The sequence below is a fragment of the Bos mutus genome, chromosome 20, assembly GCF_027580195.1.
Source record: "Bos mutus isolate GX-2022 chromosome 20, NWIPB_WYAK_1.1, whole genome shotgun sequence".
Classification (NCBI taxonomy): Eukaryota; Metazoa; Chordata; class Mammalia; order Artiodactyla; family Bovidae; genus Bos; species Bos mutus.
Genome location: NC_091636.1, coordinates 13904926 through 13927255, shown reverse-complemented (window position 1 = coordinate 13927255; position 22330 = coordinate 13904926). Strand labels below are relative to the sequence as shown.

Genomic DNA, 22330 nt, shown 5'->3' with positions numbered 1-22330 from the left:
TCTAGGTCAGTGATCACACCATCATGATTATCTGGGTCATGAAGATCTTTTTTGTACAGTTCTTCTGTGTATTCTTGCCACCTCTTCTTGATATCTTCTGCTTCTGTTAGGTCCATACTATTTCTGTCCTTTATCGAGCCCATCTTTGCATGAAATATTCCCTTGGTATCTCTAATATTCTTGAAGAGATCTCTAGTCTTTCCCATTCTGTTGTTTTCCTCTATTTCTTTGCATTGATCACCGAAGAAGGCTTTCTTATGTCTTCTTGCTATTCTTTGGAACTCTGCATTCAGATGCTTATATCTTTCCTTTGCTCCTTTGCTTTTTGCTTCTCTTCTTTTCATAGCTATTTGTAAGGCCTCCTCAGACAGCCATTTTGCTTTTTTGCATTTCTTTTCCATGGGGATGGTCTTGATCCCTGTCTCCTGTACAATGTCACAAACCTCATTCCGTAGTTCATCAAGCACTCTATCTATCAGATCTAGGCCCTTAAATCTATTTCTCACTGCCATTGTATAATCATAAGGGATTTGATTTAGGTCATACCTGAATGGTCTAGTGGTTTTCCCTACTTTCTTCCATTTCAGTCTGAATTTGGCAATAAGGAGTTCATGGTTTGAGCCACAGTCAGCTCCTGGTCTTGTTTTTGCTGACTGTATAGAGCTTCTCCATCTTTGGCTGCAAAGAATATAATCAATCTGATTTTGGTGTTGACCATCTGGTGATGTCCATGTATAGAGTTTTCTGTTGTGTTGTTGGAAGAGGGTGTTTGCTATGACCAGTACATTTTCTTGGCAAAACTCTATTAGTCTTTGCCCTGCTTCATTCCGTATTCCAAGGCCAAATTTGCCTGTTACTCCAGGTGTTTCTTGACTTCCTACTTTTGCATTCCAGTCTTCTCAAGGTCATGGTTAATTTGTATAACTGAAAACAGAACCTTAATTCCTCACTAGCAAAAGAAAGTATACTCTCTGGAAGCTAGAAGATTGTTTTTTTCAGTTTTACTTTTTTTTTTTTACAGTGAATTAGCCAGAGTATATTCTCAAGGTTTATTGTGTGTAATTATTTTTTATAGACTTTTGATTTAAAAAAAACTTTTTTCCTTAATATATTTATTTTATTGAAGTATAGTTAACTTACAATGTTCCAGGTACACAGCAAGGTGATTCAGTTAAACAAATGGGCTTCACTGGTAGATCAGCTGGTAAAGAATCCACCTACAATAGAGGAGACCGTAGTTTGATTCGTGGGTCAGGAAGATCCCCTGGAGGAGGGCATAGCAACCCCCTCCAGTATTCTTGCCTAGAGAATTCCATGGACAGAGGAGCTCAGCAGGCTATAGTCCATGGGGTTGCAAAAAGAATAGTTGACTTATTAATGTTTCAGGTGCACAGCAAGGTGATTCAGTTATACATATACACACATATTACTTTTCAGATTATTTTCCATTATAGGTTATTACAAGATATTGACTATAGTTCTCTGGGCTGTTCAGTAAACCTTTATTGCTTGTTGCTTATTTTTTTCAAATTAGAAATTGTATAGACTTCTGATTAAAAAAAAAACAAACTCCAGTTTTGAAAACTCAAAACACAGAGGGGAAATCATAAATAAAGCAATATCTAAAATATGCTCTTTCTCACAGAAAGAGAAAAAATTTTACTTTGCAGTGAGTTTAAATGAGAGCCAGAGGCCAAGAGACTGGGTTCAGGATTAGGGACTAAGATATGACATTAAAACACCTGCATCAAGGCTCATCTTTAAAGGAAAAACAAAACAACAGACATTTTGATGTTATGTCTCTGAGAAAGGCAGGCTTTGGGGAAGAGGAAAAAGGTGAAGTTCGTTGGCCCCCAGCTCTCTATCATGGGGCTCACAGAATGAAATGCATCCTCAGGCTCTACTTCCTTTCAGAGAGTGACTGCCAGTGAAGGAGGGCACATTTTGCCCTGTCCCTCCCCGAAGTAAAGTTTTTTCATCTAAATCCACATGGTAACTGATGAGACTCAGTCCATCTCAGAATTCAGCAGGACTGGATCTGCTTTCTGAACTTATGAGTGTTGAATTATGTGAATATTGGGGAAGATTTTGTTTAAATTCTAGATTTAAAAAAAATGATGGTAATGTCAGGTGAGTGTATGTTCCTCGGTTCTTTGTCTCGTCACAACAAAGATTTGGAGCGACGGACATTAAAGCCCTTGGTGCGTCACAGCTCTTGGGTCTTGGACAAACCGTACTACAGCTCTTAGGCAAATCAGTGTTACAGCTCTATTTTATTTAGAAGATAGCAGGAGAGAGAGAGAGAGAGAGAAAGGGAGAAAGAGAGAGAGGGAGAGAGAGAGAGTGCGCGCGTGCACGCATGCACGCGGGACAGAGAGTCCGAGAGAAAGCGCTTCGGCTCCTCCTTTTATACGTTTTTTCCTCCACCTGCACCTGCCCTATGCAAATTGGGCTTAGCCAGGAGTGCTGTTTGTTCTGCCTGAAGTCTTCACTCTGGTCCTCGGACCTTCCTTGTCTTTTAGCCACCGCCATTTTGAACTCCTTTTCCCTATTCTACCTACCTAACAGTAACATTTACATAACAAAAAAATCTACCATTTTAACCATCTTAAGTATACATTTTAATGACATTAATGCTGAACATTCACACTATCGTGTAACCATCACTGCCATCCTTCTCCAGAAATTTCTCACCTTTTCAAATGGAAATTCTATACTCATTAAACAAAAATTGCCCACCCCCCTCCCCCAAGGCCTTGGTAATTAGCAGTCCACTTCCTGTCTCTTGGAATTTGACTATTTCAGGCATCCTGTATAAGTGGAATACAATATTTGTCCTTTTGACAGACTTATTTCACTTCGCATATACAAGTTAAAGCATATGTCAGAATTTCCTTCTTTTTAAAGACTGAATAATATCCATAGGATGTATAAACCACATTTGGTGAGTTTTTTTAAGGGGAGGTATTATTTTCTCTACTGATAATCTTCAGGATAGCCTTCCTGGTCTGTGTCATCTTTTCAACATTAAACATTAGTTTAAACATGAGTTTTTTTCTTCTATGTTTTATCATCATATCCGGTGTAGGGGAAGAAAATTTGCTGCCCTCAAATATGTCTCATTTCCATGAGGATTAATTTAGCCTGATTATTTTTTGGACTCAAAAGCCTCAGGAAAAACCTTTGACTTTCCCCCTAACTGCCTAAAAAATGTAGATAGAAGACCTGTTCCTGGGAGGGAACTATCACCATAGATAACTATAGTATGAACTAGGCGTGCAGACAGGGAGGAACCTAGCAAAGTCTGTTTGTAAAAGCTCCTTTCTGTATCCCATTGTCTCTGCCTGGCTTGACAAACATTTGTTTTGTAAACGTTTGCTTTTTCATCTCCACATAAATTGTCTTGCTCCCCTTTGAAGTCCCAAACGCCTACCCTTAGCATGCTCTTTTGCCCTGAGCTGAAGATTGAATTTAAGGTGAGGGCTTCAGCCATTTTGGCAAACGACTCAGTTTTTCTGGGTTTCTGCCGTGTCTGTGTTATTAAATTTTTGTTTGATGTTCTCTTTTCAATCTGGTTGTGTCAATTTAATTCTTAGGCCTGTCAGAAGAACCTAGAAGGATGGAGGGTAATTTCTTTCTCCTCCATAATGATATCTGTTTACTCCTTACCTCACTTTTTTCCTTTGTCCCTTCCTCCCTCCCTTCCTTTCTTCCTTTCTCCCTGCCTTCTCTCTCTTCTTTGCAGTAGCTGCTGCTACTGCTGCTAAGTCACTTCAGTTGTGTCCGACTCAGTGCGACCCCATAGACGGAAGCCCACCAGGCTCCTCCATCCCTGGGATTCTCCAGGCAAGAACACTGGAGTGAATTGCCATTTCCTTCCCCAATGCAGGAAAGTGAAAAGTGAAAGTGAAGTTGCTCAGTTGTGCCCGACTTGTAGCGACCCCATGGACCGCAGCCCACCAGGCTCCTCCGTCCATGGGATTTTCCAGGCAAGAGTACTGGAGCAGGTGATACATATTGCTTGTATCATAACACTTATATAATGTTGGTGGTGGTACTGTGCTCAGTCGTGTCTCTTTGTGACCCCATGACCTGTAGCCCACTAAGCTCTTCTGTCCATGGAATTTCCCAGGCAAGAATACTGGAATGGGTTGGAATGGTTTGCCATTTCCTACTGGGAACCTAAAAATTTTACTGATGTGGCCCTCCCTAGAATCTGCAAAGGATTTATCTCACATTCTCTAGAGTGTGTGTGTCTCACCAAGGCCTCCAATGAACTAAGCAGCCACTGTGCTCCTCTAGTCTGATTAATATGATTCCATCAACAGAGTAGACCAAATGGAGTTCAGTGGGACATCCAGGTTTTTCCAGACTGTATTTTTATGAGAGAGTGAGAGAGTTCACACAGACCTAGGGAAAGACAGTAGACACATACTATTGTATATTCCACATAAATGTGAAGCATCTAACCTTTTCTGATCAAAAAGAATGTCTAACTCCATCCCATGAGCCTGAAAACACACTCATCTGCTCTAACTGTAGATGTCACAGTAGCTGCAGCTGGGGCTACTACTTAGTTGAGTTTGCACTAGGCCACCGCCTGCTTCAGTGTCTGTCTGGTTTCTGCAGGGGAAGACTCGTGCATTACCTGGAGATATGATGACCATTATTGCTGCAAAGGGTGAAATACAAAGGTGATAAGAGAAAGTTTATTGATTTGGGAGCACTTCTCCAGGATACACCCAAAATAAACCAGAGAAGGTCCTGGAAATTGTTGACCTAATGAAGTGAAGTAAAAAGGTCAGAGATTGCTGTGGGAAGCAGAGGCAGGGGAAGCAAAACTTTCAGAGAAGGAAGTTTGTGGATATGCTATGTAAAGCTGGAAAGCCCAATTATGTTATGACTTAATTCTATCTATTGGTTTGGTGGCAGGAAGGGAGTAGAGGCAGATTCAGGGGTAAGGGAATTGCATATTGTCTTATGAGAGAAAAACATCTGAGTTTTCTTGTCTATCATAAGTAAATACTTCAAAACAGAGCACCTTGATCTAACTTCAGGAACAGCTTATTTCAGGAAAAATCCTTCCCCAGAAGCCTCTTCTGAAATAAATGTCGATCCTTGATCTTCATCTTGTTGTAGCCAAGCATTCAGGCAAACAAACTCACTCAGAAGGACAATACAGATAGTGGAGTGCAGTTTATTACATTGGCGGGCCCAAGGCAGAGTCTCCTCTTAGCCAAGGACCCCGACCAATTTTTGAAAACCTTATATACCCTAAGTGTACGTGCCCAAACCCACCTCCCCAAGTCCCCTGAAACTAGTCTCAACAAAGGAAAAGAAACATACAAAGTTAACCCGTGATTCATATGACAATTATCAATAGGCCTGTGGTCATACCCCAATAAGCATAATAGAATTTATGATTCTATTCGGTTACACAGATAATTAGGGTATCGTTTTAGGCAACGGAGAGTCTAGGTACAAGCCATGGGGTCTTCCATCTGGGGGGTCTGGTTTTCCAGTTGGTATGTTATTTCCATAGATCCTGGGCATATAGCTCAAAGCCCACAGTCCAGCCCAAGATGGAGTCCTGCTTTCAATGGAGCCTGTTCTGTCTGTTTCCTCCTTCAGTCTCACTGGGGAAGCAGAACCCTTTGGTAGGCAAGTCATCATTGAATGATGTTTGTTAGATTCCTACCGTGTTCTCAGTCATTCCACTCACCATAAAAAGAGAAAAAAGAAAATCTTACAGATTTCTAAATACATCTTCAAAGAAACATAAATAACTTTTGTCACAATTGCTAATATTTAGACTGAGCTTTGAAGTAGTAATCCCACTGCTATTAGAAGGTCAAAGAATTTGTTTTGTTCATGAAGGGCATTGCTTAGCCTTAGCAAAATTTTCAAATAATCTGAGGTTTCTACTAGTAGGTACTCTTGAGCAGGCCAAAGACTTTGATCAAATATACACTGGCCAGCATTGGGCCCTGGGAGAAAGTCTGGAATACCAGTCTCAATTCCTCTAGCTTCTTGCAAAACTAGGGAGTGAGTGTAGAACTGTTTCCTAGGGACTTTCAAGGAGCCAGATGTCAAGTCCAGGAATTCCTTCCTCTCCTTGCACTAATTTTATTGTTCTCTGATGCAGCCTATTGCTACACCATCCCTCACTCTGAAGCACAGTGGCCCGCCTGACAACTTGGGATGGGGAAGGAGACAGTGTCCTCTGGGGTACCTGCTGGTACCTCGGCCATTCCAGGAGACAGTGACCACACCAAGGAGACCTGGGAGTGCCTCTTTCTTCTAAGCATATCACAGTTCTTTACCTGGTGGATTTGTTCCAAGTGGGGAAAGAGTTCTGGAGTCATGAATATTCATTTTCTACAAAACTGTCATTTGACCATATTGTTGTGCCTGCTTTTGACCAAATGAAGTTTGACCCATTGCTTTTAGCTGGATATGTTTCTCCTAATAACTTGGACCCCTTTCCCTTTGGCCTTCCCACTGTCTAATTATATGAAAACATAGAAGAAATAACTATTCAAGTCATCCAAAAATATTAAGACAAAGATCTCTCTATCTCTACTCCTGTCCTCACCCACCTCATTTCCAGTACTGTTACTCAGAACATTCTTGATGCCTAGTAGGTAAGGTACTTTATGAAAATATCCAAATTCTAGCCCTAAAGTCATTGCAAGTAAAGGAATTGAGAAGAGAATGAAGAAGAAAATAACCACATCAGCTATTTCAGTATTTGTAAGAATCTTTGAATAAAATGAGTAAATACATGTAAAGCATTTAAATAGTATTTATTGCATGCCTACTATATACTAGAAACTGTTCTACTTATTATTTTACATATTGCTACTATGGCAACTGCCATGTTATCATTTCCTCTATAAGCATATTAAAATCTACCAGGTAATGGGCTGTGCTTGTTATTCAGTTAATTATAGCATAACTGATTTCACATACTTGGATGCCAACTTGATAGGTTGTTGCTGCCTATTGTGTAAAAAATAAACTAGAAAGTTGCTGATGACTTATTTACGTGTGTTTAGAAAGTATGTGAATGGTTAGCTACAGTACTCATTTCTTAGAATTTTATAATTTTGTGAAAGGAATGCATTACTTACTGTCTCAGAGGTATTTGGGGCCTGAGGCTAGCACCCATCTCCCAGAGGGCTTAAATTATAAGATAAAGCCACTTTTGTCAGAGCAACTGTGTGGGAGGGTCTGAAGGTAGAACCAAGAAACTGGATAGACCTGCCTGAGATCTACCACCTATAAGCCATGGGATCGTGGCCATGTTTCTTGAACTCTGAGATTTCATTTATTCATCTATGAAAGGGACTTGGAAATACTTACTGCAGTATTACTATGAGGATAGAGTATGAAAACTGTATGTAAAATATACAATAAATAGAAGATATCTTTACTGTTATTTATGTTATTATTAGCTGAGATTCCCTGAAGTACTTGCAGGAAAGAATTATTTTCTAGTAAACTAGTCCTTTTCTGCATCTCTAATTCCTCGTCCATAAAATGTGAATAATTATGGTATCTAGTCCAATGGCTTTTGTGAGGATTAAAAGAATTAATACGTGTAAACCCCTTAGAATAGTGTTTGGCATATGGTAAGCCTTATTGAAGTTCATGCAATTTCAATTTACACTTTAACCAAATATAAAGATATAAACTACTTTTCCTCCAAAGGGATGTTTGATTTAGTCAAAAATATTATATCATTTTCCCCTCATTAACTGCAGACTTCTCTCTGTAAAAGGCCTTTTCTTATTAACTGGAAGAGACAAAGTAAGCTGGTTTTGTTAAAAAAAAAAAAAAAAAAGTGCCAGGCTTGGCTAGTAAGTAGTGGAGGGTGGTTCCAATGTGGCCTTGGAGAAGCCATGCTCAGACTTTCAGTTTTCTCATCTGAAAGATGGAAATAACATCCTCTCCAAACTACCTGAACACCTCCTCCGGTGATTTAAAGATCATATGAGATGAAAGAGATTCTTGCCCCCTTGCCTCTTGTGATATTGCTAGTGTTAATGAATAATGCTTGGCTTCTCCCAGTCCACATGATTGACTGCTAGACTTCTTCCTTGGCTATTGGGTTGGATGTAAATGAGGTAGCTATCTGACGGTGCTCCTGGGATTCACTAAGGATGCTAACTCTGAGGAACAGTGTTCAAGCCACCGAAATTTAACATTTAAAATACTTCAGCAAATACCACTGAAGAAGACTTAATCACTTCATACAGAAACACTGGACACTGAAGGTTAATGATGTGAAGGATTTTAGAAATAGTGTCTATTATGGGCAGAATTATGTCTCTCTAAATTCATATGTTTAAAAAAATAAATAAATAAATTCATATGTTGATGTGTTAACCCCTAATGCTTCAAATGAAGTCATTAGATCAGATCAGATCAGTCACTCAGTTGTGTCCGACTCTTTGAGACCCCGTGAATCGCAGCATGCCAGGCCTCCCTGTCCATCACCAACTCCTAGAGGTTGCTCAAACTCATGTCCATCGAGTCACTGATGCCATCCAGCCATCTCATCCTCTGTCATCCCTTTCTCCTCTTGCCCCCAATCCCTCTCACATCAGAGTCTTTTCCAATGAGTCAACTCTTCACATGAGGTGGCCAAAGTACTGGAATTTCAGCTTTAGCATCATTCCTTCCAAATAACACCCAGGGCTGATCTCCTTCAGAATGGACGGTTGGATCTCCTTGCAGTCCAAGGGACTCTCAAGAGGCTTCTCCAACACCACAGTTCAAAAGCATCAATTCTTTGGCACTCAGCCTTCTTCACAGTCCAACTCTCACATCCATACATGACCACTGGAAAAACCATAGCCTTGACTAGAAGGACCTTTGTTGGCAAAGTAATGTCTCTGCTTTTCAATATGCTCTCTAGGTTGGTCATAACTTTCCTGCCAAGGAGTAAGCGTCTTTTAATTTCATGGCTTCAGTCACCATCTGCAGTCATTTTGGAGCCCCCAAAAAAGTCTGACACTGTTTCCACTGTTTCCCCATCTATTTCCCATGAAGTGATGGGACCGGATGCCATGATCTTCCTTTTCGGAATGTTGAGCTTTAAGCCAACTTTTTCACTCTCCACTTTCACTTTCATCAAGAGGCTTTTTAGTTCCTCTTCACTTTCTGTCATAAGGGTGGTGTCATCTGCATATCTGAGGTTATTGATATTTCTCCCGGAAATCTTGATTCCAGCTTGTGTTTCTTCCAGTCCAGCATTTCTCATGATGTACTCTGCACAGAAGTTAAATAAGCAGGGTGACAATATACAGCCTTGATGTACTCCTTTTCCTATTTGGAACCAGTCTGTTGTTCCATGTCCAGTTCTAACTGTTGCTTCCTGACCTGCATACAAATTTCTCAAGAAGCAGATCAGGTGGTCTGGTATTCCCATCTATTTCAGAATTTCCCACAGTTTATTGTGATCCACACAGTCAAAGGCTTTGGCATAGTCAAGAAAGCAGAAATAGATGTTTTTCTGGAACTCTCTTGCTTTTCCCATGATCCAGCGGATGTTGGCAATTTGATCTCTGGTTCCTCTGCCTTTTCTAAAACTAGCTTGAACATCAGGAAGTTCACGGTTCACATATTGCTGAAGCTTGGCTTGGAGAATTTTGAGCATTACTTTACTAGCATGTGAGATGAGTGCAATTGTGCGGTAGTTTGAGCATTCTTTGTTATTGCCTTTCTTTGGGATTGGGATGAAAACTGACCTTTCCCAGTCCTGTGGCCACTGCTGAGTTTTCCAAATTTGCTGGCATATTGAGTGCAGCACTTTCACAGCATCATCTTTCAGGATTTGGAATAGCTCAACTGGAATTCCATCACCTCCACTAGCTTTGTTCGTAGTGATGCTTTCTAAGGCCCACTTGACTTCACATTCCAGGATGTCTGGCTCTAGGTTAGTGATCACACCATTGTGATTATCTTGGTTGTGAAGATCTTTTTTGTACAGTTCTTCTGTGTATTCTTTCCATCTCTTCTTAATATCTTCTGCTTCTGTTAGGTCCATACCATTTCTGTCCTTTATCGAGCCCATCTTTGCATGCAATGTTCCCTTGGTATCTCTAATTTTCTTGAAGAGATCTCTAGTCTTTCCCATTCTGTTGTTTTCCTCTATTTCTTTGCATTGATTGCTGAAGAAGGCTTTCTTTTCTCTTCTTGCTATTCTTTGGAACTCTACATTCAGATGCTTATATCTTTCCTTTGCTCCTTTGCTTTTTGCTTCTCTTCTTTTCACAGCTATTTGTGAATAAGGCCTCCACAGACAGCCATTTTGCTTTTTTGCATTTCTTTTCCATGGGGATGATCTTGATCCCTGTCTCCTGTACAATGTCACGAACCTCATTCCGTAGTTCATCAGGCACTCTATCTATCAGATCTAGACCCTTAAATCTATTTCTCACTTCTACTGTATAATCATAAGGGATTTGATTTAGGTCACACCTGAATGGTCTAGTGGTTTTCCCTACTTTCTTCAATTTCAGTCTGAATTTGGCAATAATGAGTTCATGGTCTGAGCCACAGTCAGCTCCCAGTCTTGTTTTTGCTGACTGTATAGAGCTTCTCCATCTTTGGCTGCAAAGAATATAATCAATCTGATTTCAGTGTTGACCATCTGGTGATGTCCATGTATAGAGTCTTCTCTTGTGTTGTTGGAAGAGGATGTTTGTTATGACCAGTGTGTTTTCTTGGCAAAACTCTTTTAGTCTTTGCCCTGCTTCATTCTGTAATCCAAGGCCAAATTTGCCTGTTACTCCAGGTGTTTCTTGACTTCCTACTTTTGCATTCCAGTCCCCTATAATGAAAAGGACATCTTTTTGGGGTGTTAGTTCTAAAAGGTCTTGTAGGTCTTCATAGAACCGTTCAACTTCAGCTTCTTCAGTGTTACTGGTTGGGGCATAGACTTGGATTACTGTGATAGTGAATGGTTTGCCTTGGAAATGAACAGAGATCATTCTGTCGTTTTTGAGATTGTATCCAAGTACTGCATTTCGGACTCTTTTGTTGACCATGATGGCTACTCCATTTCTTCTGAGGGATTCCTGCCTGCAGTAGTAGATATAATGGTCGTCTGAGTAAAATTCACCCATTCTAGTCCATTTCAGTTCGCTGATTCCTAGAATGTCAACATTCACTCTTGACATCTCTTGTTTGACCACTTCCAATTTGCCTTGATTCATGGACCTGACATTCCAGGTTCCTATGCAATATTGCTCTTTACAGCATCGGACCTTGCTTCTATCACCAGTCACATCCACAGCTGGGTATTGTTTTTGCTTTGGCTCCATCCCTTCATTCTTTCTGGAGTTATTTCTCCACTGATCTCCAGTAGCATATTGGGCACCTACTGATCTGGGGAGTTTCTCTTTCAGTATCCTATCATTTTGCCTTTTCATACTGTTCATGGGGTTCTCAAGGCAAGAATACTGAAGTGGTTTGCCATTCCCTTCTCCAGTGGACCACATTCTGTCAGATCTCTCCACCATGACCCGCCCATCTTGTGTTGCCCCACGGGCATGGCTTAGTTTCATTGAGTTAGACAAGGCTGTGGTCCTAGTGTGATTAGATTGACTAGTTTTCTGTGAGTATGGTTTCAGTGTGTTTGCCCTCTGATGCCCTCTTGCATCGGCCCTAATCCAGCATGTCCTAAGAAGAGGACTTCCTTGGTGGCTCGGATGGTTAAGCATCTGTCTACAATGTGGGAGACCCGGGTTCGATCCCTGGGTCAGGAAGATCCCCTGGAGAAGGAAATGGCAATCCACTCCAGTACTATTGCCTGGAAAATCCCATGGACAGAGGAGAAGAGGAAACGAGCACACACATGTGCACAAGGAAGACAATGTGAAGACACAGCCGTTTAGATGTCGGGGTGTGCCCAGGATTGCTGGCAACACCAGAAGCTAGAGAGAGGCAAGGAAGGTGCTTCCTTTTAGGGCCTTCAGAGAAAGACTGATCCTGTTGACACCTTGATTTTGGATTTTTAGCGTCTAGAACACTGAGCGATTGCATTTATATTGTTTTGTTGTTGTTCAGTTGCTGAGTTGTGTCCGACTCTTTGCAACCCCATGGACTGCAGCATGCCAGGCCTCCCTGTCCATCACCATCTCCCAGAGCCTGCTCAAACTCATGTCCATTGAGTCAGTGATGCTGTTCAACCATCTTGTCCTGTCATCCCCTTCTCCTCCTGCCTTCAATCTTTCCCAGCATCTGGGTCTTTTCTAATGAGTTGACGCTTCATATCCAGTGGTCAAAGTATCGGAGCTTCAGTTCAGCATATTGTTTAACCTACCCATTTTGTGATGCTTTGTTCTGGCAGCCCTAGGCAGATGATCACAGTGTCCCAACAGCCTTCTAGGCAGCTCTAAGTCTGTGGAGCCTGGAGCCTGAGGGAGGGAGTGAGGATTAAGGAGGAGACAGGGTCCACTCTCCTTTTCTTCAACCATTGCAACTCTTTGTTTATCAATATTAGTTACTGAACTTCCAAGAAGAGTTTTGTTTCTACTAAAAAATTGTAGTAAAAAAGAAGTTTGGAAATTACTGCTCTAGTGTAAGAGGCCCTGTCAGTATTCCAGCCCATGAGTCCTTCACTGTTCTTCTCTGCCAGGCTCTCTGGGTGCTTTCATCCCAACAGCCTGAAACTGGACCATTGGTTGAAGGCAGCCCTCAAGCTGATGCCAGGGTTTTCTTCACCTGCACATAGAAAATTGGAACAAGGGAGGCCTGTAACCAGTGACTGAGCTATGGGGTATAAATACTGCAGCTCCCTCATGCCTGATCAGGACAACTCTGAGGTGGGACCTACACTGTCTCCAGAGCTTCCTGTGGGACTTGGCCTGCACCTTACCCTTCTAGGCCTTCTACCTTTTTATCTGCTTCTTTCCCTTCTTTCCTAGAGGAAAAGGAAAGGTGGCCAAAGTATTAGAGCTTCAGCTTCAGCATCAGTCCTTCCAATGAATATTCAGGAATGATTTCCTTTAGGACTGACTGGTTTGATCTCCTTGCAGTCCAAGGGACTCTCAAGGGTCTTCTCCAGCACCCACAGTTCAAAAGCATCAATTCTTCAGCACACAGCCTTTTTTATTGTCCAGCTCTCACATCCATACATGACTACTGGAAAAACCATAGCTTTGACTAGATGGACCTTTGTCGGCAAAGTAATGTCTTTGCTTTTTAATATGCTGTCTAGGTTTGTCATTGGTTTTCTCCTAAGGAGCAACCATCTTTTAATTTTATGGCTGTATTCATGGTCCCCAGTAATTTTGGAACCCAAGAAAATAAAGTCTGTCATTGTTTCCATTGTTTCCCCATCTATTTGCCATGAAGTGATGGGACAGGATGCCATGATCTTTCCTTTTTGAATGTTGAATTTTAAGCCCAGCTTTTCCACTCTTCTCTTTCACCTTCTTCAGAAGCTCTCTAATTCCTCTTCACTTTCTGTCATAAGGGTGGTGTCATCTGCATATCTGAGGTTATTGGTATTTCTCCCAGCAATCTTGATTCCAGCTTGTGCTCATCCAGCTTGACATTTTGCATGATACACTCTTCATATAAGTTAAATAAACAGGATGACAGTGTATAGCCTTGACCCACTCCTTTCCCAATTTTGAACCATCCATTGTTCCATGTCTGATTCTAATTGTTGTTTCTTGACCTGCATAGAGGTTTCTCAGGAGGCAGGGATGTGGTCTGGTATTCCCATCTCTTGAAGAATTTTCCACAGTTTGTTGTGATCTACACAGTCAAATTCTTTTTATAATTTTGAAATGTAGTTTTGTGGTTTTTGAGTCTAGTAATAAAAATAGGGACTAATTTTAATTGTTCTTTTAATTTAATTTTTCAGCAATTTATTTCTTATTGTATTTTGTAAAAAACTGACTTTCTCTTCTGCTATTGTTTAGTCACCAAATTGTGTCTGACTCTTTGCGACCCCATAAACTGCAGCACACCAGGTTTCCCTGTCCTTAACTATCTCCGTGAGCTTGCTCAAACTCATATCCATTGAATCAGTGATGCCATCCAACCATCTCATTCTCTATCGCCTCCTTCTTCTCTTGCCCTCAATCTTTCCCAGCATCAGGGTCTTTTCCAATGAGTCAGTTCTTTGTTCTTCACATCAGTTGGCAAAGTGTTGGAGCTTCAGCTTCAACATCTGTCCTACCAATGAATATTCAGAGTTGACAGGTTTGATCTCCTTGCAGTCCATGGGACTCTTAATAGTCTGCTCAAATACCACAGTTCAAAAGCATCAATTCTTGTGCGCTCAGTCTTCTTTACAGTCCAGCTCTCACGTTAGTACACGACTACTGGAAAAACCATAGCTTTGACTATATGAACCTTTGTTGGCAAAGTAATGTCTCTGCTTTTTAATATGCTATCCAGGTTGCTCATAGCTTTTCTTCTAAGGAGCAAGCGTCTTTTAATTTCGTGCCTGCAGTCACAGTCCACAGCAATTTTGGAGTCCAAGAAAGTGAAATCCATCACTGTTTCCCTTTTTTCCCATCTATTTGCCATGAAATGATGGAACTGGGTGCCGTGATCTTAGTTTTTTGAATGTTGAGTTTTAAGCCAGCTTTTTTACTCCCCTCTTTCACCTTCATCAAGAGGCTTTTTAGTTCCTCTTCACTTTCTGCCATTAATGTGCTATCATCTAGATATCTGAGGTTGTTGATATTTCTCCTAGCAATCTTTATTCCAGCTTGAGTTTCATCCAGCCCAGCATTTTACATGATGTATTCTGCATATAATTTAAATAAGCAGGGTGACAATATACAGCTTTGACATTCTTCTTTACCAATTTGGAACCAGTCCATTATTCCACGTCCGGTTCTAATTGTTGCTTCTTGTTCTGCATACAGGTTTCTCAGGAGCCAGGTAAGGTCGTCTGGTATTTGCATCTCTTTAAGAATATTCCACAATTTGTTGTGATCCACACAGTCAAAGGCTTTAGCGTAATCAATGAAGCAGAAGTAGATCTCTTTTTGAATTGCCTTGCTTTTTCTATGGAGAAAGCAATGCAAACCCACTCCAGGACCCTTGCCTGGAAAATCCCATGGACGGAGGAGCCTGGTAGGCTGCAGTCCATGGGGTCGCGAAGAGTCACACATGACTGAGCGACTTCACTTTCACTTTTCACTTGCATGCATTGGAGAAGGAAATGGCAACCCACTCCAGTGTTCTTGCCTGGAGAATCCCAGGGACGGTGGAGCCTGGTGGGCTGGTGTCTATGGGGTCACACAGAGTCGGACATGACTGAAGCGACTTAGCAGCAGCAGCAGCTTTTTCTATAATCCAACAGATGTTGGCAATTTGATCTCTGGTTCCTCTGCCTTTTCTAAATCCAGCTTGTACATCTGGAATTTCTCAATTCACATACTGCCGAAGCCTAGCTTGAAGGATTTTTAGTATAATCTTGCTAGCATGTGAAATGAGTACAATTGAAGGGTAATTTGAACATTCTTTGGCATTGCCTTTCTATGGGATTGGAATGAAAACTGACTTTTTTGACTCCTGTGGCCACTGCTGAGTTTTCCAAGTTTGCTGGTATATTGAGTGCAGCACTTTAACAGCATCATCTTTTAGGATTTGAAATAGCTCAGCTGGAATTCCATCACCTCCATTAGCTTTATTTGTGGTAATGCTTCCTAAGGCCCATTTGATTTCACACTCAGGATGTCTGGCTCTAGGTGAGTGACCACACCTAAAATCATCCCCAGTATGGAGGCCTTAAAAATAACTGAGAAAAGAAGAGAGGTGAAAGGCAGAGGAGGAAGGGAAAGATATACCCAACTGAATGCACTGTTCCAGAGAATAGCAAGGAGAGATAAGAAAGCCTTCTTAAGTGAACGATGAAAAGAAATAGAGCAAAACAATAGGATGGGAAAGACTAGAGATCTCTTCAAGAAAATGAGAGATACCAAGGGAATATTTCATGCAAAGATGGCAAGGACAGAAATGGCAAGGACCTAACAGAAGCAGAAGAGGTGGCAAGAATACATTGAAGAACTGTACAAAAAAGGTCTTAATGACCTGGATAGCCATGATGGTGTGATCACTCACCTAGAGTCAGACTTACTCTGGATTGGAGGCAAAAAAAAAAAAAAAAAAAGCTGGTTCCAAATCCTAGATGCTTTGAAAAGTACTATGCTGATCACAATGCTAATATTTGGGGTTGTTATGGGCCTTCCACTCTGGCTTTTCTAGTCTCCCCTAAGTGATGAGAGTGGGGAGCTTGGCCTACAGCTGCTCAGGACCTTCCTGGGGTGTATGGGGGAGAGTTGAGGGGTAGGGGGAGTCGGGTCCTCAGACATGTCATCTTCCCCAAGGGCAAATCTTCACCGTTCCTCTTTCCAGTCATACCCCAATGCCTTACCATTTCCACCTTCTCTCTTTCCCTTCACTAAAGGATTTTCAAAGTTTATTTTAACTTTTTGTTCTCTTTCTTTGGTCGGTTTTTTTGAGAGTGCATGCCCCCCACATATTTCACATGGCCTGCATTTTTATGAATCCAAGAATAAATGCATTTTTGGCCAACTACTAAGAAATATTTTTAGACACATAGGGCTATATTTTTGTCTTTTGCAGAGTATAATTTGAAGCAGATTCAGTTGCATGCAGAGCTCTTAATTCTGAACCCCATTTCAGATGTCCTATTGACATTCTACATCCCTTGAGAAATATGTTAACGCTTTAATGAAAACTCATCTGTTATGAGGAGAAGGAAATGGCAACCCACTCCAGTGTTCTTGCCTGGAGAATCCCATGGATGGAGAAGCCTGGTAGGCTGCAGTCCATGGGGTCGCACAGAGTCGGACACGACTGAAGCAACTTAGCAGCAGCATTTGTTATGAAGTATCTTAGTTTAGAGGGATGAGCCATTCAAAGAATAAGGAGATGGGGTTTTGCTTGTACCTTCAAACTGTTTTGGCTCAGCTGCCATTTGACTTTTGCTTTGCTGAGAAGAAGGGATTTTGCTATGGAGATGTTTAGCAAGCAAGTAGAAGAGATGATGGAGGGTGGTCAGTTCAGTCAGTTCAGTTCAGTCACTCAGTTGTGTCCAACTCTTTGTGGCCCTGTGGACAGCAGCACGCCAGGCTTCCCTATCCATAACCAACTCCTAGAGCTTACTCAAATTCATGTCCATAGAATTGGTGATGCCATCCAACAATCTCATCCTCTGTCATCCCCTTCTCCTCCCGCCATCAATCTTTCCCAGCATCAGGGTCTTTTCCAGTGAGTCAGTTCTTCGCATCAGGTGGCCAAAGTATTGGAGTTTCAGCTTCAGCATCAGTCCTTCCAATGAACACCCAGGACTGATCTCCTTTAGAACGGACTGGTTGGATCTCCTTGCAGTCCAAGAGACTCTCAAGAGTCTTCTCCAACACCACAGTTCAAAAGCATCAATTCTTCATTGCTCAGCTTTCTTTATAGTCCAACTCTCACATCCATACACGACTACTAGAAAAACCATAGCCTTGACTAGACAGAACTTTGTTAGCAAAATAATGTCTCTGCTTTTTAATGTGCTGTCTAGGTTGGTCATAGCTTTTCTTCCAAGGAGGGTGGTCAGAGTCGTGCTAAGTTTCAAAGCCCAGAGAGACCAGGGGGGTGGGAATCGGGAGGCAGATGAAACCTTGTGCAAACTAATCACTGTTGTTCCCCACCCGCCCCCCCCCCACCCCCACCACTCAGAGTGCCATGATGGAGCAAGAACAGGTCCAGGAGAATTTGTGTGATAGAAAGACAGAAACCTACCAATCTGTCTCAATAATGGAATCTCCCACTTGTCAACAGATCTGGAAATAGCCTCTGTCATCATCTTGTAGCCTCTGTCATCATCTTGTACAAACTATATAGCTGTGCTCAAAGGCTCCATTTGGTTCTAACCTGGCTTTCTATAATTATCATCTAATTAGATGTCAAAAAGTTCTTTGAACAAGTGGTTGAATGAATGGAATTGAGACCCAGCAAAGGTTAAGTACCTTGTCCAAGATGACAGAGTTCAAAATATATCAGACTTATCTCTATACAGTCCAGCAGGCCTGCTGTCGGTACCAACAAAGAATAAGCATGCTCTTGTTGTGAACCAGACTTGGCACTGGTTTTCTCCTGGCTAGCTAAGGGTTAAACAAAATGTCCCAGCTGGATTTGACTGGCTTTAGAAGCAGGAATTCTATGCATTTTAAGTCAAGAGGTCCTGGGTCCCAACAGCTGGAAAGTTTCTTGCGGCTGGAAGGGCCAAATCTGAGTGAACATTCTGTATTATCTTATTTCACCTTAGAAAGTAGAAGCTAGGTTATGGAGGGTTGGCCATGGTTGAAATTTTTTTTCATTTCTACTATGATCAGAGCCAAGTGGGCATATTTACCATTTTCCCAGTAAAATAAAGAGCAAAGTTTGCCGCCCCCCCCCCCACCCCCGCCACCAACAATCTTCCAAGTGTTGCAGATTTAAGCATCTATTAGAATCAAAATCAAGGAAATATCAACAGCATTCTGTGGCTAAAAACCCATCTTACATTTTCTGAAAACATCATTCAGAGTTTGGGAATAACTCCAGAGAGAATAAAAGACATGTAACTAGGATGCTCGTCTGTCAGTATCTGACTGGCAAAAGACTAGCCTGGAAAAGAGACCATGAGCTTCGCCTCACAGATGGGCAGTGTGAACAATGAACAAAAGCTGTGATGCAGCACAACAAGCCCGGCTGCTGTCAGAAGACTTGGGGCAGGTGATGTGCCTGCTTGAGCTTTGTTTTCTTCATATGAAAATGATCGTAACAATACTTCTCACAGAACTGCTGTGATGAGGGTGATTAGGAGAAGGCATTTGGGCAGGCTAAGTCGCTCTAGTCGTGTCTGATTCTGTGTGATCCTGGGGACTGTAACCTGCCAGGCTCCTCTGTCCGTGGGATTCTCCAGGAAAGAATACTGGAGTGAGTTGCCATGCCTTCCTCCAGGGAATCTTCCAGACTCAGGGATCAAGTCTGTTATGTCTCCTGCATTGGCAGATGGGTTCTTTAACTCTGGAACCACCTGAGAAGACCTATTAGGAGAATAGTTTTATGTTAATAATAACAGCTCCAATTTTTCTGTGTATGTGCTCAATTGTGTGTGACTCTTTGCAACCCCATAGACTGTAGCCCACCAGGCTCCTCTGTCCATGGGATTCTCCAGGCAAGAATACTGGAGTGGGTTGCCATGCCCTCCGCCAGAGGATCTTCCTGACCCAGGGATTGAACGTCTGTCTCCTGTGTCTCTTACATTGCAGGTGGATTCTTTACCCACTGAACCATCAGAGAAGTCCACTAGCACTTACTATATGCTAAGGCATTTTTCTGAGTATTTTTTCTTCAATACTGACTTATCTCAGAAGCAACTTGGGCAAATTATCCTTTATCCTTTCAGCTTTTATTCTTTCTTAAGAATAAACCTCTGAAAATTAATTTTACTTACCTCAGAATTGTTGCAAAGATTAAATAAGTCAATCTAGGAACATACTTACTCAGGTATACAACCCATGGTAAGTCCTCAAAGAGTGTTAGCTATTCGGATCCATTATGTTATACGGCCTAGTGGTAATTAACAATATAATATTGAGTCCCCATGAATATTGCCTGCATGAGGAGGGAGAAGAAGTGGACAATTAGGATTTTGGTGACTGTGAGAAGTTTCCATTTTGTACCTCCATATAGACTCTCCTCCTTGCTCTGTTCCCAGGGAGGATAAGATATATGGGCTACATCAAGAGCCCATATATCTCACCCTCTGACTTCTGGTTAGCTCAGCTGATGCAGAGCCTGAGCAAAGAAGGAGGAGGGTGGGAGGAGAGTGAGGTCAAGGCATTCATTCCCTGCTTCTTCCCTGTAGGGTTCCTGTGGGCCATCTGGCTGCAATCCTTGCTATGACCCTCTTCACACAGCTTTTTCTCTGGGGCTCTACATGGGACTTCCTCCCTTAGCCCCTTCAGGCCAAAGGATAGTAAGTGTCCTTTGTAGCTAGCTGACAGCACTTTGCTATCACTTGTGGTTTCCCTGTATTCTGCTCAACTTTGGAAACAGTCCCCTTATCACACTCTTCTTGAATTGCCCAAGCAAGGCCCATATCGTCTTCCTGGGTACTGTCTCTTGTGTTCACGCCTTTCCTGGGCTAACATCCAATACAGGTAGCAAACACTTTCTTCAGAGGAACAAGTTCAATCATTTCCAAATTGGTCCCCCTGGTGTGTTTCTTTTACACATCTGTACTTATTCTACTCCCTTCCCATCTCACTCACATGGGAGGATTGTGACCCTGTTCAGATTTTCTACACAAGGCAGTGGAAGGACAGGGCTTGAGGACTCTGGAGTGTGGGTAAAAGGGTGCTGGATGAATTGGGGTTAAACAGTTTAAGAATGAGGCCGGGAAGGTGCTAGTAGACTGGAAGAAGATTAAAGAGATCCAGGGACTAATGATCTGCACGAGGCTGACGTTCAGGTGATCAGGGAGTGAAGAGAAGAGATAGCTGAAAATATAAGAAGTTCTGTCTGAGGGTGAGATAGTAGGTTAACAGGGTTAAAACAATTATAAGAAATGACAAGAGCCACAGTGTGTGGTGGGATTATGTGGACTAAGTGGAACAAATGTGTCAGCCACCGTATTTGAGGAGTTCCAGGAAATGGACGGCAAGGTGAAGGATGAGTTGCCCATGTGGTCACTTGAAATCAACAAGGATGAGGTCACTAACACCAGACTGGTGCTGGAAGGACAATGAGCTACGTGCTGAAGATGTCAGTGAAACCTGGGAGGGAACCAGGGGGTTAATCAGTTCAGTTCAGTTCAGTCGCTCAGTCGTGTCCGACTCTTTGTGACCCCAATAGATGACAGCAATAGAAGGGACAGCTATGTGGCACAACGTCTCGAAGGAGTAACTCCAGGGCAGTTATTCCCATTTGTGAATGTCAATGCCTCTAGACCCTAAGGAAGATTTATGGGAGAATAAACAACCCCCTGTATAATTTGACTCATAGCAGAAAATAGATGGCACACTTACTAATATTTTGGGTAAAACATTTTAGGACAGTGGGAAATTAGAGTAAGAGATGAAGGATTCCCACTTGGAGAGGAAAGAGATCATGACAAACATGTTTATTTAAATGCTGACCTAAATCTCTAAAACTCTCAAACATTCTTTCCCATAATTTTACCTTCCCAATAGAAATGTTTTCATACTCATTTTTTAGCATTTGTGTAATATGTTCTTCCTTTAAATACTGTAGTTTTGCAAGAATTTCCTGGTTTAACAATAAATAAGTCCCGCAAAGTTACACAATCCATTTCTCATAGTTTGCTTGAAAAATGAGAAGAAAAAGAACAAAAGGTCTAGGATATGAGATTAGTTTCCACTTGATTTACTGTAAAATACAATTTTCCATTTCATTTGGTGTTTTATCTCTAGAATCAATTTTAAACTTTTTGCAAAGGAAAGACTGATAATAAGAGGAATATTTAAACAATACAAATACATTTCTTGAGGCCAACAGAATTCTTCATGGTCACTTTTGGTCTCTAGCTGTTCAACTTTTGCTTCTCTTTTTAGAGAGAAGCCGAAGTTTACTTTAGTTTTGCACTTAGAGAGGGCAGGATCCTATTTCAGGCTATATGGCACGTTGCCTATTTCCCCCGCCATCCACTTTCCCTTCTTTTTCATTTCCCTGGATTTATCACCGGACTACGACCACCCAGAATAGAGGTAGTATTTCCCAGCCTTGGTTGGCTTGACCACATACCTGTTTCAGCCCATTTGATGTATTTGAATCCGTTGATGAACAAAGTTCACTGTTCAGGTTGCTATGAGTTCCACAGAATTTGCCTTGATGGATAGGAGCATAGAAATTAGCATCTTTTTCTGCACACATCAGGTGTATCATGTGGGAGCATTGCCTAACCTCTTGCTGTTGTTGTTGTTTAGTTGCTAGGTCATATCCAACTCTTTTGCAACCCCATGGACTGTGGCCACCAGGCTCCTCTGTTCATGGGGTTTCCCAGGCAAGAATACTGGAGTAGGTTGCCATTTCTATCTTCAGGGGATCTTCCCCATCTGGGGAATCAAACCCACATCTCCTGCATTGCAGGTAAATTCTTTACTGCTGAGCCACCAGGCATGTCCTAACTTTGCTGCAAACTGTAAAATGAGAATAATATATCCACCTCATGGGGTGATTGTGAAGATAGGGGGGAAAATGATACTAAAAAACAGTATTTAACTGGGCACTTACCATGTGTCAGGGTCTAGGTACATGAATTCTGTAT

General features: G+C 41.8%; 1 long non-coding RNA gene across 1 annotated transcript; it reads right to left on the bottom strand.

Annotated features, from left to right (window-relative positions):
• Nucleotides 1-18482: 18482 nt before the first annotated feature.
• On the bottom strand, nucleotides 18483-22104 carry LOC138984230 (uncharacterized). Its single transcript, XR_011461499.1, has 3 exons — nucleotides 21808-22104; nucleotides 19545-19656; nucleotides 18483-19085 (listed from the first exon to the last, which is right to left on the bottom strand). It is a non-coding gene; the product is annotated as an uncharacterized lncRNA (long non-coding RNA).
• Nucleotides 22105-22330: the final 226 nt, after the last annotated feature.